General features: G+C 31.7%; 1 long non-coding RNA gene across 2 annotated transcripts in view; it reads left to right on the top strand.

The window, feature by feature from the left end:
• Window positions 1-1,100: 1,100 nt before the first annotated feature.
• LOC102006305 overlaps window positions 1,101-25,971 on the top strand; it is a 95,429-nt gene continuing 70,558 nt past the window's right edge. For both annotated transcript variants that reach the window (XR_001235104.1, XR_001235103.1), the window contains exons 1-2: window positions 1,101-1,188; window positions 9,823-9,945. This is a non-coding gene — a long non-coding RNA (uncharacterized LOC102006305). The remainder of the gene's footprint in view (window positions 1,189-9,822; window positions 9,946-25,971) is intronic.

The raw sequence follows: 25,971 nt of genomic DNA, 5'->3' as shown, positions 1-25,971 counted from the left end.
CACTCTGATCTTCACACTTCAGCTTAGATATTTTTAATTCTGAGATACTTGTAGGAAATATTTTAACATCTATTTATACATGTTTATGAGTATATAGCATTTTGTAAATTCTTACAATGCATTGCTAATGTATTTTTTCAAACTTTTATTGCAGAAACATTGGGTTTCTCCTAGGATATGATTGGATACACTGTGCTTTCCTTATGAGGTACTTTTTAATGCACAGAATATAATTATGTTATTTTTCTGATGAAGCCATTTGTGAATTTTATGTGATTCAAGTACAGGCAAATTACATTGCTCTTTTCTCAAAAAATTTAAAGGTTTAATGAGAATTAAGCATATTCAAAGTGAATGAGCTCCTTATCTTTATGGTATCTCAATAAAAACAATATCTGTAAATTACTATACATAATTTCTTAAACAAATTCGTTTAATATTGTGTCAATTAATTCATAGGACTCCCTCAGCTTCTAACAGTTTCTGATGAAGATCATTTTCACAAAGTAAAGGACATCAGATTGTTTCTGTTGCCATCTATGCAAGCAGTGGGCTGAATCTGATAAAAGTTAGTAGTCCTATTTCTGTGAGCTCCTTGCAGCTTGTTCTCAGTATCAGATACTTATAGTGCTGACATTTCAAAAGCACAGATGGTGCAGAGGAAGTCCTCAGACGTCAGAAGAGGGCGGTTTTAAAATTTTTGTCACGGGTTTAGAGAGATACAATTTGAAAGAAAGAAAAACTTTTTTACTAAGCTCCTTGTTTGCAACTGAAAATTAGTTACCCCCAAAACACCTAAATCACAAAGATTTCACCTGAATTAGTTTCCCTAATTACACCAGATGTTTTCTGTGACTTGAGACAATATTGGTCTTTGCATCCTTTTGAGTAACAGTGAAAAAATTTCCTGTAGGAAAGTTCATACTTGCTTCTTTTATGGTTTAGATTTTGTAAGTCCCCCAAAAGCCTCAGAGTTCAGAGGTGAGATGGTCTGAAGGTCCATGGGCTACATGGGTTCTAACTTCTTTTGTGGATTATTCCACTGGTGAGATCATAACGTCTTTGCATTATTGCAAGGTAATGGAAAGTAAGTTCCTGTGGTCAAGGGGGCATGACTTGGGGTCCCTGTCTTGTACCTGACCCCTCCCTCTCTGGCTTCAGCCCCTTTGGCTTCCCAGCTACCATAATGTAAGCAGCTTTGCCCTAGCATACCCTTCCTCAGTGAACTTCTGCCTTACTTCAGCCCCACAGCAATAGCATAAACTTTCTAAGGACTGAAAACTTTACAACCATGAAACAAACTAAACTGTAGTTCTTATTAGGATATTTTCTCAAGTATCTTGTCAGAGTAATCAAAAGCCAGCAAAACAACTTCCGTTTACTGTTGCTGCTGTAGCTCCCTTTAAGGAGTTTCAAGTATAGTACTACTTGGTGCATGATGGCACTAAAATATTTATTAAATTTTAGTATAATTTCTGTGTTATAGATTTTTCTCACAGTTAAGAAATTTTAATCTCCAGCTGTGTCCTTTTATTTTTTTCCTCATTCTACTTCTTCCTTGCCTTTAGCCAGCTAATTTTTCTAGTTTGCTACTGTGGAATGTGAAGAGTGCAAATAATTGAGTGCTGAATGTTTAAATATATTATTATTTATTTGGTTTCAGAAAAAGTGACTTTTTATGTAGCATATATTAAGTTGAAAATACAAAAAACATAATACTAATTAAAATAGTCTTTTCATTTTGATCTGACTTTAAAAATCACCTAAAATCTACTTTATTATTAGATGATGAATAAATATTGAAATATTATTAGAAATAATAAAAAGCTTCTATATAATCTTGTAACATAATTATTTAATTGATATATGTATATTTAATTTTGTTTTCAAAAAAATTACACATATTTATATAATATTTATTCCCACATCAAGATTATTGTTACAAGTAAGTGGAGGTATCATTTGATTCTTTTAGGTCTGTAATCAGTTTTATGCAGCATTTTCTGTAGTTTTTATTTATTACAAAGTTTTGAAAAAAGTCTGCTTCATATGTATCTTTGAAAGAAGTGCATATTTTATGAATGCTAATACTACAATAGTAGCAAATTTATATTAATGCTAGGAGAAAACCTTACAAATTTCTGTAACAATTTTAAAATCAATGTATCATTTTCATTAGATAGTCATCTTAAAAACTTACAGCTTTTGTAATTAGTTAGCTATCCTGTTGCTGAGACAAAATACCAACACCTATAACTTAAACAGGAAAGGTTTATTTTGACAGTTACAGGGGATTCAGTACATAATCCCCTGGGTCAAAGTAAGAAACATTGCAGCAGAAGCACATGACAGCTCAAGGCTACTTAGTCCATGGCATCATGAAATCATAACATAGGAACACTGCCAGGGAGGAAAGGTCCAGGGACCATATATACTAGCCAAGGTCACATTTCTATGACTCCCCCCAGACATACCTCAAACTATGTTTTCCTAATTTACTAGGTATTTCTTAATTCAATCAAGTTGACACATCATGATTGTGTGACAGTTAACTGTGTCAATTTGAATTACAAACACCCAACTAAATTGGATCAGGATACCTCTGTGTATGGAAGACCCACCATAGGGAGGATTGCCTCCAGAATGATAAAATGGAAAATGTAGAAGAATAAACTGTTTCTTTGGAAGAGCTCTAGTCTCTACTTTCACCTTGGATATCAGCTTCTAGTTTCCAGCACAGACTTTTCAGCCTCTAGCACAGACTTCAGACTTCTATCACAGACACTTTGGCCACCAGATACAGACTCGCATGGCATCTACAGTAAGCTTTTGACGGGACACTTTGGATCTCCTGTGTAGAGAAAGACCTTTTGCATTTTTTATTCCTGACTCTGTGGGGGCCAATTGTAAACTCATCTTGCAAATTCTTATATATTTGTATATCTTGCATTAAATCTGTTTCAGTAAGGATTGACTGATACAAGGGTTAATGGTCACAATGTTAAATTGTTCTAGTGATTATTTCTGTATTAATAAATAATATTGATTGCATAAATACAAAAAATTAACTTAATTTTTACCTTTGAATTAACAATATCTTCAAAATAATAGCTATGTCATATCAACAATATCAAACATAAAATGAAGGCCATTTAGAATCAAAACAACTGTAAGAAATCCAACATTTCAGAGGTAATCAGACTTAACAGTTTGAGGGTTTTGCTTGAGATCTCACTCAATGCATGTCATTTTGTAATACAATTTGCATAGTTTTATTCATAATGAAAGTAAATTATAATTGTAAATGTGCAAATATATATTTATGTATATATGTTAAAATATGAATTTTTGATTTATTGTCTATATAATACTTCCGATAAAAGAGCTCTATTATTTTATATTAAATTAGTGTCCTACTTATAATTTTCTTTGCTCCCAAGCAAATTCATGTGTAAGCTTTAGAGTTCTTGAGTCTGAAATCGTTACAGAAAAAAATAGATAATAAATAATAGAATATAATGTGATCTCTAGGCTGTCCTTTTAAGGAAACATCAAACTATATGCTAAAAATTATATAATCTGATTTTGTAGTTGAAGAATAAAAACATCTTTACATTAGAAAAAATTGTCATCATATTTGCTATCATCAAAGTACATTAAATATGATGGATTACTTTGTGTCTTCCTTCCAGACTATATTGACAAGAGCTTTGTCTTAGTTACTTTTCTCTCATTGCTGAGACAAAATATCTGATGCCCAATATTAAGGAAGGAAAGAGGTCCCTTGACTGCATGAGGATTTGGGGGAACATGAAGACACAAACCATTGCAAACTTTCTTTATTAACATTTCATGCTTACAAATTAGCTCAGCATATTGAAACATATGTATTTTGCTGTTACAGACAAAATACCACTCAAGCTGAAAATACATAAAGTCATATGTTCAAATGAAATATTTAGGATAAGAGATAGTTTAAGGAACCTGTTTGGAGTAGCACTTGTGAAGAAATCTCAAGGAAACTTGTTCTCTCTTAGTTCAGAAAAGGTTAATATATTAACATGTAAAAGTACTAGAAAGGCCAACCAATGTAATTATCTTATGAGAATTTCTGGGAGCCCAGGTAATGGTCTAGAAAATATAGTAAAGTAATTGATTTTTTAGAAGGAACTAATGAATTGAGTGAAAGTTGTCAGCACAAATTTTAGAGACACGGTTGCAAACCAACGTAATAAATCAATTTTAATACAGTAATTGATAAGGTTGACAAGAACAATGTGCCATGTATAATATAAAAAAGTTGAACTTAAGCTATGTGCAACTTCAGTAGACAATGCGTGATGAGGATTGTTTAAAATGAACTACTACGGTGGAAGTTACAAGAAAGTTATTCTGAATTTAGAAAATAATGTCTTTCATTAAATTCATTTAAAATATTTATTCTTTAAATATTTCTAGATTTTTTTCTTATTTTATTAGCTTTAAAAAATTCTAAAATCCTTTTTTTGGATGTTGCAATATACTTACTAAAATTTTATCTTACCATTTAATATGTTTCATAAGTACATGTTGTTGAGTATCTCATTATTCAATTTGAAAGAAGATTTTTATTTTTAAACCCCATTTATATATTTGAAATCACGCTCATAATTGAATAGAACAAAAGTTTTGTTTCAGAGAAGGAGTAGATTTAAGGGAAGGAAGTGATGTGTAAATTGTAATTTCACTCCATTAAATTAAATTACATTCAGTCATATGTTTGTAAAACAAAGAAAAATACCTAAATAAAATGTTAGACAGTATAAATTTTTTATAACTGCATAACTACAGAAAAACATTAAGACAGTAACACTGAATTACAAGTTAACTAATGTCGTTCCAAATTTTGTAATCAAAATTGTTTCCACCAAATATCTTCCAAACTATTTATGAACCATATTTGTCCATAAATAATTTTCTTTTTTAATTTTTAATTTTAAAGAAAATAGTACAAAAAAGAACAATAACAAAATACAAACAAAACAAAGCAAGGAAATTGAAAAAGATACAAGGTTTCAAACCAAATGATAGGGATTAACAGGTTGGTATATTACATAGTGTTATCTTCAACGAAGTTGCATATAACAACCATTGGAGAATTTCTACAATCCTGTAACATTTGGTGAAAGTAATCTTAAGTCCTCCAGAAGAGAATATCTTTCATTCTGCATTCATATTTTTTCCTCACTGCTTCTTTAAAATAACTCCTACATGCCAAGCACTCTTTTTTGGGAAATGGATAATAGGAAATCTGAAGAAAGCAGTACCCTTGTGAAGCTTATATTCTAGCAGGAAGAGAAAACTCATAAATACATACAACCATGCAGTCCACAGGCATGTTTTGAACAATAAGTAATCAAATATATGATAATGCTTCTTTTTTTTTTTTTTTGAGACAGGGTCTCACTATGCAGTTCAGGCTGGCCTTTAGCTCACTTTGTAGCCCAGACTGGCCTCAAACTTGCAATGATCCTCCTGTCTCAACCTCCCGAGTGCTGGGATAACAGCCGTGTACTAACACGCCTGGCAAAATATGTAATGGTGGTCCCATGAAATTATCACAGAGCTGAAAAGTACCTGTAGATGTGTGACAACATACCTCTCAAAATACCATAATGCAGTGAGTTACTCAAGTGTATTTCATGATGCAGATATAAACAAACCTATTCTACTAGCATTTATATGAAAGCATAGCACAGTTATGTATAACATAATTCTTAATAGTGATGTTAAACCACTATGTTGCTGGTTTCTTTTTGTTATGTTGCTATTTTATCATTATTTTAAACTGTACTCCTTCTTTTCATAAAATGAGTTTACTATGTCACCGTATTCCATGTTAGGCAGGCAGTAAACTCATATATATGATGTTTATGCATTGATTGACTACATCATTTTCTTTTGTACTTGATTTAATTTCTTGTTCATCATGGTCCTTAGAGAAATTGGCTATGCTAATATAGATACCACAGAACCTGGTTTAGTAGATGTTTATAAAATCTAGGTTTATTTGTTTTGATGATTTTCACTACGTTTTGAAATTTCCCAACAATGCGTTTCTCAAAATCTATCCCCTTAAGTGATGTACAATTGTAAAGAAACATACAAAATAATTTTGCAAAGTAATATGAAAAGATAGAAAATAAAACTGATATATGACAAAGCTATTTTAGAATAGTTTGGAGAGGTATTTACATATGAGCATAGCCTAAATGAAATAGCAAGCAGGTCATGAAGATTTTTTTTTAAATTTAAACTTGTGGTCTGTTTTTAGGAGGAAGGTATAAACCTCAGCCCTACTCTTCTGTGGTTTGAATGATTTATTCTTGGTTGTTTACAGATATTTTTTTTTTCATGGGGTATTTCTATGTCCTTGCAAATAATCAAAGTATAAAGCACCTGAATTGACCAGGTACTCCTCTGAAAAATTAAGGATAGACAGCCATCTGTTTTTTTTTTGACATGGCAGATTCTCCTCTCCAATATGTCTCATATTGGAAAAGTCCTGAGAGTGATCTAAGTTAGGCCTAGTTGCACTTGTCAGATGACAGCACAAAGGGGACAGTTCAGCAAACTACACGAAGTGACAGAAGCAGTAGGCTTCAGTTCCAGAGAGAACAAGACAAGACTTGCAGTAGAGCTGAAAGTAAAGAAGAAACCTTCTTGACCAAGGTTCTTTACCGGTGGATGGGGAAGGAACCTGTGGACCAAAGCCTTGATTAGGATCCAAGGAGATACCCAAGCTCGTTTCCTGTGAGCAGTGATAGTTGGTGAGTTTAGAGTAGGGAGGTATGAGCTCAATGGAGTCATAATGTGACCAGAACATGGTCACTATGACTTGTTAGAGTTGTACGGGTTCTGTGTGGGTGTCGGTGGAATGAGTCAGGTTATGTCTGGCTACCTTGTAGGGAGGTGATTACTAGGAGGTAGTTTAAGTAGATGTCTGTTTTTTGTTTTTTGTTTTTTGTTTTTTTTTTTTTGGTTTTTTTCCGGTACCGAGAATTGAACTCATGACCTTGCGCTTGCCAGACAGGCACTGTGCCACTGAGCTAAATCCCCAGCCCCTAAGTAGATGTCTGAATCAAGCACACTGAAGAACTGTGAGGAGATGAAGAAAGTGTGTGAAGAATTTGAAACTGCTTCCAGTATAGGAAAGTCCATCGTCTATTCAGAATGAATGCCTCAGCAAAATGAAATGCAAGTTCACTATAGAGAACATTCTTCGCCTGGAGAACAAAAAGAAAAACAACTTGTATAATTCAATTTTAATTAATGGAGAAGAGCAACAACATAAATCTTCCTTAAATAGAGTGAACTGAGTGTGACAGAGAAAATCCCTAGGCTAATGAAGGCTTTTGATGTTTTAGGTAGTACTTTGTTTTGTTTCTTTCTTCTTGTTCATAGATGAGGGCAAAGCTTGGAGTACTTATGGTGTGATAAAAAGATTGGCATACTGATGACGATAGATTTGTGTCCTTAGAAATACCGCTCTAATATTAATACTAATTTGGATAAAGTAGACTACAGTTTTCAAAGCAAACTGATGGAGACCATTTAGAATATTATTACCATTGTTCAGGTGAAATATTGTCACACATATTTTAAAGGAAAATTGTGGAATACATAATAATTATCAGACATATGCAAGGGAACAACCAAGGGCAAAAGTAACAACAAAATATTATTCACTCAGTGGTGTTAAGTGAAATTTATTAAAAACAGTAACACTTCACAAGGGACAGGTGAGGTAAAGAATCAAGAAATATTTATTTATATAATATATAACATTTAATTTATTACAAAATATCTCATGTTTCTATATATTTTATACTAAAAGTGAGGTTTATTTATAATTTAACTCTTTTAACCTAAAATATGATGAGTTAATGTCATGTGCAGTGTATTGTAATTCTTCAACATTATATATTGAAGTTTAATAAACTGTAAGTTCTCAGAGAATCCACTTTTATATTTCTTTGGGTATGCAATAGTGCTTGTGCTCTAACCAAACCTACAAACGTCAATCAATCTCCACTAGAAAAATGATTAAAATTTGTTGTAAGCCTACGAAGAGAATCTTAATTAGAGTTTGGGATTTACGAAATAAATATGTTCTTAAATTATCTAAGTGCAAATATTAAATTAGATTTAAGGAATTTGAAAGCTTCAATCACATTTGAAATTCTTTTTGCACCATTATTGAAAATTGCCTATGAAGTTTTATTTAAATCTTATTTTTATTTTACTGATTTTCAGGAGCTGGGGACTCAAAACCATGATTTCTTTTATGCTAGGCAAGTGCTATACCCCTGGGCTGCTCACTCAATCTGAAAGACTTATTTTAATAAATTCCTAATACTGTGTTATAAATTTAATAAGCTGATCTATTGGGTACAGTACTAAAATAATTAACTATATAATTTTGTAGCATTTAGTCCATGCACAATATAATTGATTCAGATACTGTAGAGGAAGTGAATTTTGATACATTCACTTAAGTGCATTTATCATTCGTTTATGCTCACTTTTGTTTATCCTGTCATATATGTTAATAAATTAATCTTCATATCTGAAAATACATGTTTAGGCAGTTTAACTTTTAGTTTGACTTTCTTCAGTATTTTCTGTGCTGTTTATTTTTCTAACATAGTTAGAAAAGCACTTATTTTCCTTATATGGTTTCTAGTATTTGCTATTACCATACTCAATAATTCTAACCAGGTGTATTTTCCATGATAAACCCTGCAACATTTCTTAACAATAACTGGTGGAGCATAGCAAGAAAAGCACTTGTAGGAGAATGCTAAGTTTCTGGCATGAACTACAGAGTGAGGATTTTCTTTCTGTGACTTCTTCCATGGGTTGCAAGTATGGATATAATAGTTCAATTTATTTGAATGAGAACAGACTTAAAGTTCAATGTAGTCCTTTTATCCTGGTGAAATAAGTTACTCCTCCAATCTGTTTCACCTATTAAATGCTAACCTTTTTCAATTTTTCAAGCAAAAGTAATGACTCATAAGATGCCAAAAATATTTGTTCAATTCTTGTTAATAGTGGTGGATTAAACTCAATATGAAAGTGTTAACGACTATTATAAGAATTTGCTTTACAGAAGAATTAGAGAATTAAAAGAAGAAATACCTCAGACTCAGAATAAATATCATTTACAGGACTATTTTCTAACAGAATATGCATTGTGTTATCCTTTATTTCAGTTTTATATGGTAAAGTGGGAATCTGTGCTATGGAATCAGTACACTGCCACATAATTTCAGTAAAGGCATAATATATTCAAATACATAAGCAGCTAAGGTGTATTCTATATAGATAATGACAAAAGTTATTTCTAATACTTACTGTTCAATAAAGCAAGTTATTTCTCTTTTGACTCACATATTCTATTAATATTAAAAATTTTAATAATCTCAAAGATGAATATCTATGTTCAAGAAAATACTATAAACAAACTACAGGTTTAAAATGGTGAATATTGTTAATTTAGATATTGACTAGGAACTATAGAGGGTTACATTTCCCTTAACTTCAGTGATTTTATGAGAAATTGAGGGAGCTACTGTAGGAAACAATAAATTAGTTAAAAAAATATGTTATTTTGTGAGTAATGTGACTTAAGTTTCTTCAACATTTAGACTCAGCAAAATGTGATTTTGACATACATTGGAGAAACAACATTTAAAAATTTTAGATGACTATAAAACACTCAATTGTATTAATATGTGTGTTAATGTCTTCATTTATTTTTTCTATATTTTCTTTTAGACAAGGTCTCACGATGTAATTAGAGTTGGCCTTGAACTCATGAGCCCAGGCTGGCCCCAAACTCATGGTGCTTCTCCTACCTCAGCTCTCCAAGTTCTTGCACTATCGTGCCTGGCTCTCAAGGTATGCTTAACATATATCTGACTTCAGGAAATATTATTCCTTGAATATATGAGGAATGAATATAAGAAACTGATAGCACATTACTGCTTTTTACATTAAAAACAAAATTTGAACAATTTACATAGTAATTCATTTCCCATCATGCTCAATATGCACAAACTAACATCAGAATGAATTTTGATTTCTTTAGATAAATTCTTCATAAAATCTTGAAATTCTTAAAAATATTTATGAGGAGTTCATATTTTCTTATAGTGGTAAGTGAAATTGTTTGTACCAAAACTTAACAAAAATGCATAAAATAGCCTCTGTCTGAAATGATTAAAAATCTGGACAGAAAATGAGAGGCTCCCTAACCAGTTTAATATAAAATCTCTAATGAGCAATGGAAAGTAAACAGCTGCTCACTAAAGTGCTTTTCCTTTTGTGTTTTAGTCATACTGTCTGCTCTCCATTGGTTCTCTGACTGAGGCAGACCAAAAGGACAGTGGTTACAACAAAGTAATGCCAATTTCCCTGCCTTTAGCTGAGCTCCCAGAAACTAAATCATTCAAGTAAAAGTGAAGAGTGTGGAGAAGTGTAGAGAGAGTTTAATTGGCACAAAATGGAGAAGAAAGAAAAGTGAAATTAAAGAGGGAGAATTAAGAGCACAAAAATACAGTGGTGAAAGAGGAGGAGAAAAGTTTGGATGATGTAATAAAACACTGGGAAACCCGCGGTCACAGACTTGACCTTCTAGTGCATATGGGTTCCAAGTACACACAGTCTCAGTGAGTCAGGAATGTTTTATGTCTTTAATTTACTTTGAGGCAGTCTAAAATCTATGGTGGCAGAAAAAAGATTACACTCTCTTTAGAGAGATGGGACAACTTCTCTTCATCTCAGAGATCGTTAATTACTTTTTAAGAAAAATGGCCAATAAACTAAAATATTGCAAAGCCCATAGGGTATAAGCAAGGTATACCTAAGCAAAAATCAACAGAAACTATATTTATTAAACATGCATAGTCTACAGATATATTTATTATATGATCAGATATTATATTTAGTATATGATGTAATGTTTAGAATAACCTATTAGAGAAATTTTTTAAAATATTGGAACTCATGGAGAGTAACAAAGCAGATTTTCAAAATAACCAGAAAAACAATTATAAACTTGCGCTTTCTTCCATGTCAGAAAAGTGGTACTATTTTACTGCATTTTTTAATAGGAAGGAAATTGGAAATACATAAAAGTGTCTTAGTGGTTGGAAAACAAGTGTCACAGGACTGTGATATTTGATTGAATGAAAACAAGCAAAGTAATCCGTAATCCTGCATCAACCATCTTCTAAGGAAAGTTTCCAAAGTATAAAAATGGATAACTCCAATAGCACAGAGGCTATTGGGAGATAAAGAAGTGGAAATCATAATTCTTGGTAGCTAAAGTAACTAAGATTTTCAGGAGAAAACACTACAAAAGGGAGAGATACATTAAAAAAATATCTACAGGAACATCAACTAATGGATGCTACTTTATCCACCTCGGTGGTGACAACAGAAGACAAGAACAAATTGGAGAGGCTACTTGACCCTGTAAGAGTAGTGATCTACTTCAACATGATGTATGTTCAGTAGCGCCACCTAAAGGGTCAGGACTCAACAATAGCTCTTAAATGACTTTCAAGAATAGTTTAAACATATCCCAAAAAAGTTAAAAACAGCTTCAAAATTTTCAAGTCTTCTCCTCAAGTAACTTAATTCCCTCATAGTATGGTACTCATGGAAGTAAACCAAATACAGTCGTACCTCAGTTTGCGACTTAATTTGTTTTACGATTTAGGGAAAGATGGCTCAGTTTATGTTTGTCTCGGGAAGATGGCCATGGTCATTTTTGTCAAGTAATGCAGAGTTTATGAACAGAAGCAAAATTTTGCTGCACGATTTTCTTTGCAAACCCATCTGTTTGCAAACAGAAGCATTTGTGAACCAGAACATTATGGTACAGGTATGAAACTGTATAAAATGAAACAGTCAGTGCTCACTAAAACACTACTAGATATTAGAAGAAATTTTATTATATTTTACAGTATACTGGTGATTTGTTCCATTTTTCTATGCCAGAGAACTTATTTTGCTAACATTTTGTTAATGCTTTTGCGCTTAAGTTTTAAAACTTATTAGTCTATAATTCTCTTTCTTTAAAAACGATAAAGCAGCTTATACACTAAAATATTTTTGCAAAGGTACCTTTTCTACTAGAAATGGCAATAATCTAAATTAACTTTTTCCTTTTGACTTAGACTTTTAGTGCAATTTTCTATAACATAACCACATGCATGCACAGTTTGGTAAACAGTGATATATATTTCTGTCAGACACATAGCACTATGTTTATTGTGCACTTGTAAATGATATCTGATTATGAATGGTAAAAGCAATGAAAAAAAAATATTTCATAAACACTCTGTGCAACCACTGAAGGTTGGACGTCCCCGGAGCATGCTCCAAATTGACAGAATAGTTCGCAAATGCACCGTTTTAGGGCACGATGTCAAAAAGAAGAATACAGTATATCATGCACTAGTTCTAAAGCGTCTGCTCACATATTCTGAAATAGTGTGGAATAATTTTATTTTTTAAATAGGAGATGTTCCATATTAACTCATGCTGAGAACTGGTTGAATACTATAGTAAGAAAAGTACAGACAGGGCTTCGCAGTTAAGTCACTAGCTGTGGGAAACTAGTCATAAGGATCAAGGCCCAATATACCTTCCTTGTGGACATAAAAGGGGGAACAGCAAGCTGTTTCCCCTTTGGCAATGTACCAGCTGCTGGCACGTCGCAAGTTCCAGGGAAGAAGCCAACAACAGCTGAGATCTTATTTAGAGAAATACTTACCTGGGTACACTTGCCAAATAATGAGAAACAGATGAATTTTCTATTTACCTAGCTGCTTGTTGCTGTGCCTCAGTTGAATAAAAGCAAGGTGAGCCAGATGCTCAGAGTTCATTGTCCACTAGAAGCAAGAACCCCCTGGCCCTTCTTTGAAAATTATCTCTGTGTCTTGTCTTTAATCTCTGTTCATCCCCCCGATTAGGCATTCCTAGCAGGCTGGGTGTCTGCTACTAGTAGTCTCATAAGAGTTTCAACAGAATGCTTGAAGTAGGATTTAGATTTGTCATGAGGTAAGATAGCAACTGGGGTTATAAGTGAAGGGAAAATCAAGGAAGGAGATGACAATGGTGTGTGTATGTTTGCGTGTGTGGTTCTTCAGTCTTTCTTTCACTGGAGCATATGATGGATAAGATGATGCTTTTAGTGTCAAAAGAGGCATAAGCAGGTGATAATCCTTTGGCCAGAAAAATATTGAGCACTTCCCATGCTGAAACAAAAATTACCATCACTTAGTTTCCTCGGTGCTCACATTTTAAGCTTGTTTCTGTGGTCCTTACAAGGATATCTCGACTTCTTCCTGGTATACTGCTCTTCTCATTCTGTATGTAGTCAAACTGATACATAGTCAACTAGCATACACATGCTAAGGCATAAACACCTATTTCTAGCCAAGATCACACTTTAAAATTCAAAATTTATATCCAAAGATTTTCTGAATCACACAAATTATGTAAAGCTACTCAGACTTACATTAAATAATATGTATCTTTTCCGTTCAACCAATTTTTTCTGATATTTTTGATGATTAGTATAAATATCTGATTTTTGCCCTATAGATTTAGTATCTTACATCTTTTGTATGAGAAGGCAAGTCCTTTTATGATTTTGTCTAATTATTTATAAATCCAGTTTTCTTCTCAATAACATCCTTTGTCATTATTGAAAGTTGGTTATCTCTTATTTACCTCTTCTCTGAATAACTATTCTTTGAACTTTCCCTTGAATTCAGATTATCCCCCTACTCGCAACTTGTCTTCTAGACATTTCTTTAAAAATGCAGTTTTTACATGGCATTTGGACTTACATTTTTTTAAAAAAAATTTTTTTTCGTCTTTTTCCAGTACAAAAGAAAAGCCAGATATTTTCCTTGCCTAGCAAACCATGATATTTTGTGTTCAGCTCACAAGTGTCTTAGTTACTTTTCTCACTGCTGAGAAAAAAATACCCAGCACCCAAAAGGAGAAAAGATTTATTTCAGCTAAAAGTTTGTAGATGTTCCAGCACACAGATGGTTGACTCCAACGCAGGGTGACATGGCAGAGGGGAACCATAGAGGAGAAACAGTCCATGGTGTGGCCAGGCAAGCAGCAAGCAGCAAGCAGCAAGCAGCAAGCAGCAAGCAGAAGCACAAATGGTAATGCCAACACCAGAAGCAACAGCAGCCTGCCATCTTCCTTTCTCTTTTATATTCCATCACGTATGCAAGTTGTTTGAGTGGTGCAACTCATAATCAGGGTAGGGCTACTCAGCATCACACTTTAAACCCAGCATCGAGCCCATAATCCACATTCACACATTCTAATCCAGCCACTTTCAAAACTCTCCAACAATGAGCATATGAGATTTTGGGGAGACATCTAGATAGATACAAGCGATGACATCGGGTTTATAGACTCTCTCCTTGGAAGCAGCATTGCCTCAGAGAATAGACAAGGGTCATTTCTAGGTGTACCAAAATTAAAAATTGTCTTGAAATGTTAATGTCTAGTTACAAAATATCTCAGAATTTAAAAAAATTGTGTCCATTTATCTCAGAACAAATCTGTATGAAATTTAAGTAATTTATTTAAAAATCTAAATAGTACAATTTATACTAAGCTTTTAATAAATGCAGTTAGGTTCTGATGGCTAAAATATGTTTGTATTTTTTCCACATTAGGAAAATTTTGGATCACTCTGGAGATAATACTTATAATCTCCCTGTGTCTTTGTTCATGCTATCTTTTCTTCCTAGTTTATATTTAATTTTTGTGTGTTTGATGGGAATGTGAGGGTGTTAGCAATCTGCATTTTTGCTCAAAGAAAGATTCATAGTAATATCTTTTCTAAAAATTTTCCCTATAACCATAATGTTTGTTTCATAAATTTTGTTTATAATTCATATAATTAATAGCTATAATTTGTTGCTTTAGAGCTACCTCTAAACTAAAGCACAAGAAAATAATCACACAGGTCTACTAGTTTTTCAAATATAAAAGCTTTATTTTATTTAAATGTAGTGCAAATTTCTTACCAATATATCTATCATCTCATGTGTTTAATATATGTTTATCTAATATTTGATAGCATTAAGTAATTGAATGATCTAAAGAATAAATTAATGGAGTAATATATTAATTGTGAGGTTAGAAGCAATCATCTAAGAACTGTATTGTATCATCATATTTGATGTTAAATATCATATATCCACTGATGCCAATGCTTTATTTATAGCCTTTACTTAAGTTGCAATATGTATATACTCAGAAAACACATCTGTTATTAGATGATTGAATTGTGGTTGACCCCATATTTAACTTGGTAGATTAGTCCCTTTGACAACACTTTATTGAGCACTTGTATACTCATTATAGTGTCCAGAAATTAAAGGCATACTCAAGGTATCTCATATAACTTTCCACAAAATGTAGTAATCAATTTGGTAACTGAATATTTTAAACTGTAGGACATTTGGTTCACTTAATTGTAATTCTGATTAAGCATTGAATGAGATTTGTAAGTTGAAAATACTGTATTGAATTTATGATAGCTTTTTCGTGCAAGAAAATTTATGTATGTCTAAAACCTTGGGAAACATCTACTTAAATATTCTCATTCATATTTAGACCCTGACCAAAAACAGATTTAATTACTTTTCAAACGTCCCCAGATTTACTTTTTTGAATTTAGGATTTCTGTATCTCCAAATACACTAATAGATAAGCAAGGAGTATTATTCATTTAAAAATACTCACAAGGTTATACGACATTTCTTGTGAAATATGAATATAAGAGCTTTTAAAGAGAATACCTGCCAGCAAAATATTTGTACATTTTTGAAACATTTGGATTCCTAGGACAGCCACTAATTTATGGTTGAGCCAAAAGGATTTTCAAAGGAGAGATATGAGACTGGCACTTAAGCTAAACCTGGTATTCAGAATGCAGTTTTAGATTACGTTTGGGGTTTGGTAATCCTCAGAAACATCAAGCTTTGGTTTCTTCTGATTTCAACTGAATAAAATGTTTTAATAGAAAAGTACTAATGAGAAAAGATACAATAGTTGATTTTATTTCTTTTGCAATTTATAAAACGAATATTTGATTGTGGTTAGCATTCAGTAAACATAACTCTGAGCACTGAAAAGTCCTTTTTATCACCGGTAATAGCACCGTTAGTTTTTCTTTTTTCTTTTTGAATAAATTGTAGTCAATAAAACCAAGTCTTTTTCTCCTAGAAAGTATAATGAACTTGTTCTTTGGAATAATTTTTAGAATTACAGTGAAGCCTGCTCTTTTGCTATCTACCATTGTGCATACTTGCTATTATTTTATTCTCTGGTTTGTTCTTAACATTATGAAAATATTTTCAGTCTTATTATTTCTGTAATAAAAACCCATTCTAAAATGGCAGTCTTAACATATTTTGTGCAAGGAATATGTACCATCTTTAAAATGATACCCTTAAATATTATTGGAAAGGTGTTCTTAGTTTAGCTATTTGTAGCACATATTTTGTACATTATTAAAGAATACAAATCTCAAAATGAAAATAATCTCCAAATATATCAGGAAAATCAAATGCTTAGTTGAGGTACAAACTGTAGATCAATTAACATGAGAGTTCGTTTTAGGCCCAATATGATACAATGGTAACTGATACACTGTGGAACTAATAGAAATTTCTATATTCATACATTATAGTTTTGAGATGTGATGTACAATAAAAATATAATATATGAAAATATAAATATATGAAAAAATATATAATATATGAAAATATAAATATAGAAAATATAAATAAATGTACATTAATGCCATGTTCTATGTGAAATCATAGAATGCAAAATTCTTATGCATTATGATGTTGCTACAAAATAATGCTTTAATAAAATGAAACAAACTGTATGCTATTCCTTCCCAATAAAGAGACTAATAAGAAAACAAATTCTCCCTTCTGAGTGAAGGAAAAGGATTGAAATTCTTATACACTTGTTATTACTCTCAAAATTAAAAGATCAGTACAACTAAACAAAGGCTGACCTTAAATAGCTTTTTTTTCCTTATCTTTTTAAGAAAAGTTCTCGCTACGCAATGCAGGCTGACCTGGAGCTCCCTTTGTAGCCCAGGTTGTTTTGAAACTTGTAATGATCCTCCTGCCTCAGCCTCCAGAGTGCTGAGATTACAGGCGTGCACCACCATGCTTGGCTTGACCTTAAATATCTTTATCATTTAAATAGAACAATTATTTTCAATAATAAAAGCCTTGTTTCTCAAATGTTCTATTGTACCAAAGTATTAGAACTTGCTGAAAATAACGTATTTCTTCAAGAGATGATATTTATTATTGTGATCCTACCAAAGACCATATTAACAATGTAGACTGCAGTAATCCTCAGAAATGAGTTTGGTCTCGTTTTTTTACTTATAATAATGAGATTTAGATTGTTCTTATTTTTCTTATGTTTTACTTAAATATTCTAAATATTTTTACCCTTAACATTATGAGACATCATATTGTATTATACATTCATAATTATATTTTTCTCAGTTAATAAATTTCATAAATATTTCATAGCATGAGATACAAAATATTCCAGGTTCTATTGGTCAAGATATCCCTGGAACCCCCTGCTTTTGAGTTGCTTAGCTGATGACACTGAAGATTTTCTAGTTCTCTCCCAGAATCTTTCCACATATTCTAAAGGCCACTAGCAGTTCCTCGCACTGGGAGCCTTTTGAATGAGGGCTGCTCACTTCAAGTTAACAAGATGCTTCATTGCACACTGTCAAAATAGTGTATATAACTATGCATAATATGGGGAAAACAATATCTTATGTAAGCTAATGTAATAGTATGAAAAACTTCTCAATTCTTCTGTTATGTCATACAAAGTATTCAAACAAGTAGCTACTTTTGTTCTTTGGTATCTTCTGTTAAAACCAAGACAAAACTCTGAATTTGAAGAAGGGCTGTTGAAAGAGTATAGTCACTAGAAGTACAACCATTAGGGGCCATGTTGGAATCTTTCTGCAAAGTCCATTAAAGAAAGAAATATACAAATCAGAGGGTGTAAAAAGATATTTATAATTATTACAATTGCCAGTGAGTTTATTCTGTAATATACAGAATTCCTATATGCTAAAAAAAATTAGAGGTCCTGAGAATGGAATAAACAAAGCTTAGAGCAGAAATGTCACAAAGGGACTATTAATTGGACTATGTTTGTGTAAATAGAAAAGATGCTCAAAATATAACTTACTGCAGAAATAAAATTAAAAACCTATCTACATCCATTATAAAACCTAGAATAGCACAGCAAGTGTTTGCAAGAATATAAAACAGAAATGCTCAAATTCAGCTCTTCAGTCTAAAAGAAAACTGTTTTAAGTCTGCATAACTGTTAATAAATGCCTGCACTCTTCATTATATATGTTCAGGAATTAAATACAGTGAGTCATGTGTTGCCTTTCTTTAGTCAAATAGTGACTACAAAATTGCATAAATGGATTAAAATATAATATATAATGCATAGCATAAAAATAAATGAAATAGTGTTGCACGGAACAGCATAACAAGGAGTGAAGCATTCATAAGTAAAAGTGTAGATACTATTCTATTTACAAGAAGCTCTATAAGGTGAAAAACCCACCATTATGGTTGTGCCTTTAAGGACTGTACTTATTCTGAGGAAGAGCATGGTTAAACTTTTGTTATTTTTTCTTAAATTTAATGATGGCACATAGTTGAATTAACTTTTTGATATTTTTAATCATTTCAGATAAGATTTGTGCATCCTTCTTTATATTTTTACATTTCCATAAAACTAAGCTTTATGGAACTAAGTTTTATGATATATAAAATAAGTATAAAGCAAGATTATCCCCTCCATGTTCTAATTATTTGAAGTTATATGACTAAAGTATATTTTATAAAGCTTTCTTGAATGTAATACTTTACCTGTAAAAGTTTTTAATGTTACAAACAACAACTTTCTAACTTGTAGAAGTAACATTTGTATTATTTTGGGTAAATGGGTGCAACACCTAGGTTGCAAAAAATACTAGTATCTTTTCAAAAGCGCTCTAAATTACACCCCTATGAAAAAGCAACCCATATTCAATTTTTCTAAAAAGTGCTATTAGCTTAAATATGCACTTTTATGTAAATAAATTATAGTTGAAAGAGGTTCCTAAAAGTGAAAGTACAGATAAAATAATTCTGTAACAAATCAGAAGTGAAAGTTCTTGGAAATGATGAATGATGAATAAATACATGTAATTTTCTTTGCCTCATAAATTAAACATAATTACTAGCTATTTTAAAAGTTAATTTCTATAAAGTTGACAATCCAAATACCTTAAAAGTATTTACCCATGGAATTTTAACAGAAGTTTTTCAATAAAATATGAAGATGACTTTGTATAAGTAGTGTGATATCTGCATATATAGGTAGCAATAAAATGCATTACATTTTTTATAATAGTTTCAAGAAAGTATTCATTTGCTCAGAAATTCCAGAAATATAAGTGAAGAACCTTCATTAATGTAATTCAAATCTGAAGCTAATGTAGAATGTGTTTCTAGTTATATTGTATCTTATAGCGTAAACTGACAATATTCATGCCAAACGTATAAAATAGATGTTAGCATTTTCCATATTAGATATAGAAATGGAAACTTAGAAAAATTAAATAATTTTAGCAAAGTGACAAGCTTGGGAAGAGAACTGCTCCCAGAACCTAATGCTGTCTAACATGAAAGGAGGATTGTAATCATTCTACACTATCTTTAGCTGGTAAATGTGGAATGCATGTTCTGTGCATTTTTTTTTGTAGATCTATTTGAGATTTTAAAGTACGAATCACATTCTATCAATATCATATGACCCACATATTTCGCATCCAGGAATCTTTCACAAAGAGTACAAGACATCATATAATGATACAGGTTCACCCATGTTTATAGCAGCACAATTCATAATAGCTAAATCCTAGAAGCAGCCTGTATGTCAATCAATAAATGAACAGATAGAAACAATGTGGTGCCTATCTGTAATGGAATATGACTCAGCTACAAAGAAGGATAAATTAAAGACATTCGAAGGAAAATGATGCACCTGAAAAGTATAACGTTAAGTGAAATAAATCAGACACACAAGACTGAATACTATATGGTATCTCTCATTTGAATGATGCCAAGTACCAACAAACAGCAATAATGAAAGATAGATAGAATGGGACAAGGGGCTAGGACTCTTACAGATGGGAAGGAGCACAGGAGACCAAGGGGAGAAGAAAGAGCAAGGGGAAGTAAGAACAACTAAGATTTGCCATGTAACCTAAGAACCACAATGAATAGAAACATTTGTCAGAAATGTGAGCTAAGACTCATAACCAGAATGAAAATGGGAAAAGGGAGTTTAGAGATGAAAGGAGGGAAGTGTGTGAGAAGGAAAAAGGGGTGTACAAAGAAAGGAACAGGTTGTGTAATATACATATCTACACCCCAAGATGAATGGAAACTTCATTTATTATAAACATGTAGTAATAATATATACATATATTCTGTTATATATATGTGTATGGATATTCTTTCTGAATATATATATATATTAAATATATATATTTCTCTGTTCTTAAGAGATGGACAGAGGTTGAGAGAGAGAAAAGAAAGGGAATATAGAATGAAATGAAGATGTGTTGGTTACAGGTATAACTCTCAACAAGGAATGCAAATATTTTGCACTGCAGACATACACTAATGAAAAAAATCCTAGTTCTTCAGTATTACAAAGAAAATAAAATTACAATGCAAAGTAAGACTATTATATATAATGCCATTCATACAAAAAAACTACATGAACATAGCTTAATTACAACAGCATAACTACAAGAAATATGACTTCATACCTTGAACCAAATTCCAAGAACTTTACTTTGAAAACTTTAAATGGGATACATCACAATAGAAATACTTAAGAATTGTCTTGAAAAAGTAAACACCGATATAAGTAAGCATTTGGTACTATCATTTTCTTTCTTTTTCTTTGTTGTAAGAGAGATAATGATATTTTGAGTTTGTACCCAACTAAAATGGTATCGTGAATGCCCCATCACTCCATGCATAGATTTTTCATGCTTTATTTCCCAAGGCACAGAAATATGCTACCTTATAGGACAAAAGGAATTTTGTAGGTGTAATTATTCATCTTAGAGATGAGTAGATTTCTCTAGCTTGTGAAACATATCCATAAGTCTTTAAAATTAGGGCATCATTTTTCCAGCTCTAAAATATACAATATGGAATAATGGAAGAAAAATAGGAAAAATAAACACATACACACAACACACACACACACACAACACACACACACACACACACACATACACACCTTAGGATGTTATTTTGACTGGGAAATGTAGAGTACATTACACAACAAATGGAAAGAGACTCTTAAAGACTAAAGTTGAAGGAAAGAGAGGACGTACAAGCTCCAGTAAGAAATGGAGAACTCAGTCTTAAAACTGTACAGAACTGAACTCTGTCAACACCTGAATGAGCTTGGGTTTGAGTTTTCTCTAGATTTTCTAAAAATAACACAGCCCCACTAATCTCCTGATTTTACCCTTGTGAGATACATGTCAGGTGTTTCACCTCCAGAGCAGTGAGATAATACATTCATATTTATATGCTGCTAACATGATTATTTATCATTGCAGAATATAAAATGGGAATATTGATTAACACAGTTTTCTACAGATTAAACTCAATGGATATAATATCCAAGAGTATGGGAATATCAAAAGGATTATGAGATGGAACGAGTTAGGATGGAAATATAAAGATAAATAGGACGGTTGAAAGTTTTCTCAAGGAAAAGAATAAAAACAACCAGGAAGAGAATTTCACTATCTCTGAAATATCAATCATATTTCTTGAGTAATCAGAGTTTTAAAGTCATGATTTCAGCCAGGCATTTTAGTTCTGACCTGTAATTCTGACACTATGGAAGACAGAGACAGGAGGATGGTAGGATCTAGCCAGCCTGAGGAAAATAGTGACTTAGAGAGACTTCATTTCAAAATAAAAGGATTAAAAAAGGGATAATTTTATCAACAATATGCAATAAGAAAAAATATACCCTCTATCAGGTTATTATCACATTCTACATGATTTGTGCCATAGTAAAATAATAGTTTAAAATTATTTGACTTATGAAAAAGATGGTCCTTCATTAATGTTTATAAGAAATCAATCTTTTGTAACAGATGTTTTCCATCTAAAAATAAAATTTTGCAAATCCGTAGTACTTTGCCTGAAAAGTGGTCTTAATAATTAATATGTCGATTAAAGCATACTAGAAAAACAGATACTACTTTTAATGCTCTTCTTTTACTATACAATAAAAATTTTATTTTTGTGTCATCTTGATCATCTATTCTTGTTTTGATCCTGGATTTTTCATTGTAAATTATAACCAGATTTGGCTCATGTTTATATTAACAAGATATTAGAAATGTGACACATTTTAATTCCCGTTATTAGACAAACTGATATAACAGTAATGCTTATAAGAGCAAATAAAAACGATTGAATAATTATGAGTTGTTTTCAAAGGATATTATCAAACTAAATCAAATATGTAAAATTTTGAAATCTCTTGAACAATCATGGATGATGGAATCTATTTGTTTAGAAATAATACAATACAGAGTCAATGTAGGCAAGAAAAAATTTGTAACTTGAAAGCTGTAGGAAAAATATGTGTTTATGCAGAATGTATATTTTTACATAAATATAAATACATTCTCCAAGAGTAATTCATTGATTGAGATCATGAAAATAGAATCATATAATTAGACTTATATACTATTTTATTTTATTTTATTCAAAAAATGTGTCAGACAGAACTAACAGAAATAAAAAATGTATAGAATTTATAAATTTCAAAAATGAGCTATGTGAAGACAGAGTTTCTAAAATCAAGGACCAAATCATAAATTATGTATGCCAAATAATCAAGAACTTCAGAAAAGATAAGACAAGCGCAAGGTCGTGAGTTCGATTCCCGATACCGGAGAAAAACCAAAAAACCAAAAAAAAAAAAAAAAAAAAAAAAAAAAAGAAAAGATAAGAAAACAAAAACCACAAAAGACTCACCAAATATCTAATAGGTGAAAGTATGGCTAACTGGGGTTACAGAGATATAAGTAGGCAATATTAAAGGAATAACTAGCTTATATAAATCATAATTAAAAACTTCCCAAATATGAAGTGATGCAGTTGAAAGGAAGTGAGATTTACAGAACATCAACCATGCTGAAGTAAAGAAGGTCCCAAGACAAATCACAATTAAAATGACAGATATACAACGAAAACAACAAGCAGTATTTTAAAAGTGTTCAAAGAAAAACAAACAAAAACACCTATATAAACACAAACCTAGTGAATTATAGCAGATTTCTTAAAATAAACTTTAAAAGTCAGAATTGCAACCCAAATTAACATCCAACAAAAATTTCTTTCCAAATCAATGAACAAAAGGCATTTCACAAGAAACAACCTCAAGAGGTTTACAAATACCAAACCAGCACTCCAGAAAATACTCAATAGACTAGACAGAAAAAAGAGCAAAAACAAAACAAAACAAAACAGAAACAAAATCCATATGGAATAAATATGCCAAACATGCCAAACCAATAAACAACAACAAAAATAATAAAAGAAAAAGCAGTCAACAATAGAGGAAGAGCAAAATGTTAGGAATTAATCGACATATCAGAAATAACTCTTAGTGTTAATGGCCTCAACTCTCCGTTTAAAAAGTAGCCTGAGTCAAAAAATAAAATCCAACAGTCTGTTGTGTTCAAGAAACTCATCTAACCCCAAAAGATAATCATAGACTAAAAACCAAAGGATGAAAAACAACATTTCATGTGTCAGCACCCCAATGACAAGTAGGTGTAGCAATTATAATCTCAGAGAAAGTAATCAGCCAGCTAAACCTGATCAGAAGAGACAAAGAACAGCATTACATAATGGTTAAGGGAATAATCCTTAAAAAAGAGGTAACGGTGATAAATGCATATGTACCCGATATTGTACCACTTATATTCATAAAATATCAATTGAATGCTAACACAATCACAGTAGATGATCTCAATACCTCAATTTTGTAGTGAAATCAACAAATGAAACAAAATATCAATAAAGATATATCAGAGTCAACCTCTACCACTGAACATATGGACTTAATATATATCTACAGAGTCTACATTCTTCTGTGCAGCACAGGTAATTTTCTCCAAAACAGATGATATTCTAGTCCACAAAGCCTGCTTACATAAATATAAAACAACTAAAATCACCTGTGTTTACTATCAGAACACTGTGTAAAAGAAATGGAAATTAAACATGGGGAGAAAAAAACAGAAATTTTAGAACTCCTGGAAATTCAATAACATACTTTTTCACTCTCCATGGGTCAGGGCTGGGGATTTAGCTCAGCGGAACAGCGCCTGCCTGGCAAGTGCAAAGTCATGAGTTTGATTCCCGGTACCGGAAAAAAAAAAAAAAAAACCCTCTCAGAAGAATCTAGAAAGAAATTTAACAATTTCTGTAAGCAAATGATAATGTTTGTGGAACACATTGGGACACAATGTGATTTATAGATTTTTGACCAGAAGCTACTCATCACTAGTAAAATTTCAACTCTCTTTGTTTGAATATTAATATAACAGAAAACTTGCTATTTCAATGACATTAACTTTGCCTCTCACAATATTTGAAAGTAATTGTTTATAAATGCTGCCTTATTACTCTAGCTGCCTTATTACTCTAACATGATTAAATAATTAGTCTTTTTTGACTATATTTTACTGCTATGGTACTGAGTCTGTTTTTAGTCATTTCTAAAATATAATAGGGACTGTCATAGGAATAATTATTTTCCTTACAGAACTAACTAGAATATATCAAGTGATGAGATAAATACCATAAGAAGTTTATATGAAAGGAAATAAGAAAGAAGCCCTGTGAATTTAGATGATTCAATTTTAATTTTCATCAATTATTTCTTCTCTACCTTATAAGAAAATCTATGTGGGGGGAAGTAGAGTCAGTAATAGGTATAGTAGATGCAAATTCTTTAAGAATTTGTAGGGGCTGGGGATTTAGCTCAGCGGCAAAAGCGCCTGCCTGGCAAGCGCAAGGTCGTTAGTTTGGTTCCTGGTACCGGAGAAAAACCTAAAAAAAAAAAAAGAAAAGAATTTGTTTTTCCCACCACTTAGTAAATGTGGATTAATGAAGTATGCTTTTAGTAAAAAGTCCATAGAATAGCAGATCTGCAGCAACTGATTGTGGTATTCATTTACTTAGAGTTTGATTTTAAACGATTAGTAACAAGAGATATCGTGATGGCTTCAATAACTTACTTTATTTAATTGCTTTATTGACAAAATAAAAGTAAAATATAATTGCCACAAATGGGTAAACTGTCATTAATTTGAGGTTGTACTTAGGTTTCTATGAACTAATAAAAATAACGGTGTGTGTTGCAGGATTAGAACACCCAGAATATTGCAAGTCATGTTTTTATTTTTATTGTGATTTATGAAAAATAACTGTGACACTGGCACATAAATTACTAATCAAATTATAATCGAAAAAGAATAACATATCCCAGAAGATTTTCCTATTAGAAATAAAATCTTTATAGAATTAAATCAGGATTAAAAAATGGTGCATCTTTTTTAATTCTTTAAAAAAGTCCTAGATAGAAGTCCTTTGTCTGAGGAGTAGTTGGCTAAAATTTTTTCCCAATTCATGGGTTTTCTTTTTACTTTATTGGTGACTTCTTTATAAGTGTACTTTTCAATAAGAC

This window comes from Chinchilla lanigera, unplaced genomic scaffold (genome assembly GCF_000276665.1).
Source record: "Chinchilla lanigera isolate Chin_1 unplaced genomic scaffold, ChiLan1.0 scaffold00003, whole genome shotgun sequence".
NCBI lineage: Eukaryota > Metazoa > Chordata > Mammalia > Rodentia > Chinchillidae > Chinchilla > Chinchilla lanigera.
The sequence above is the reverse complement of the archived record's forward strand: the minus strand, read 5'-3'. Positions and strand labels throughout refer to the sequence as shown.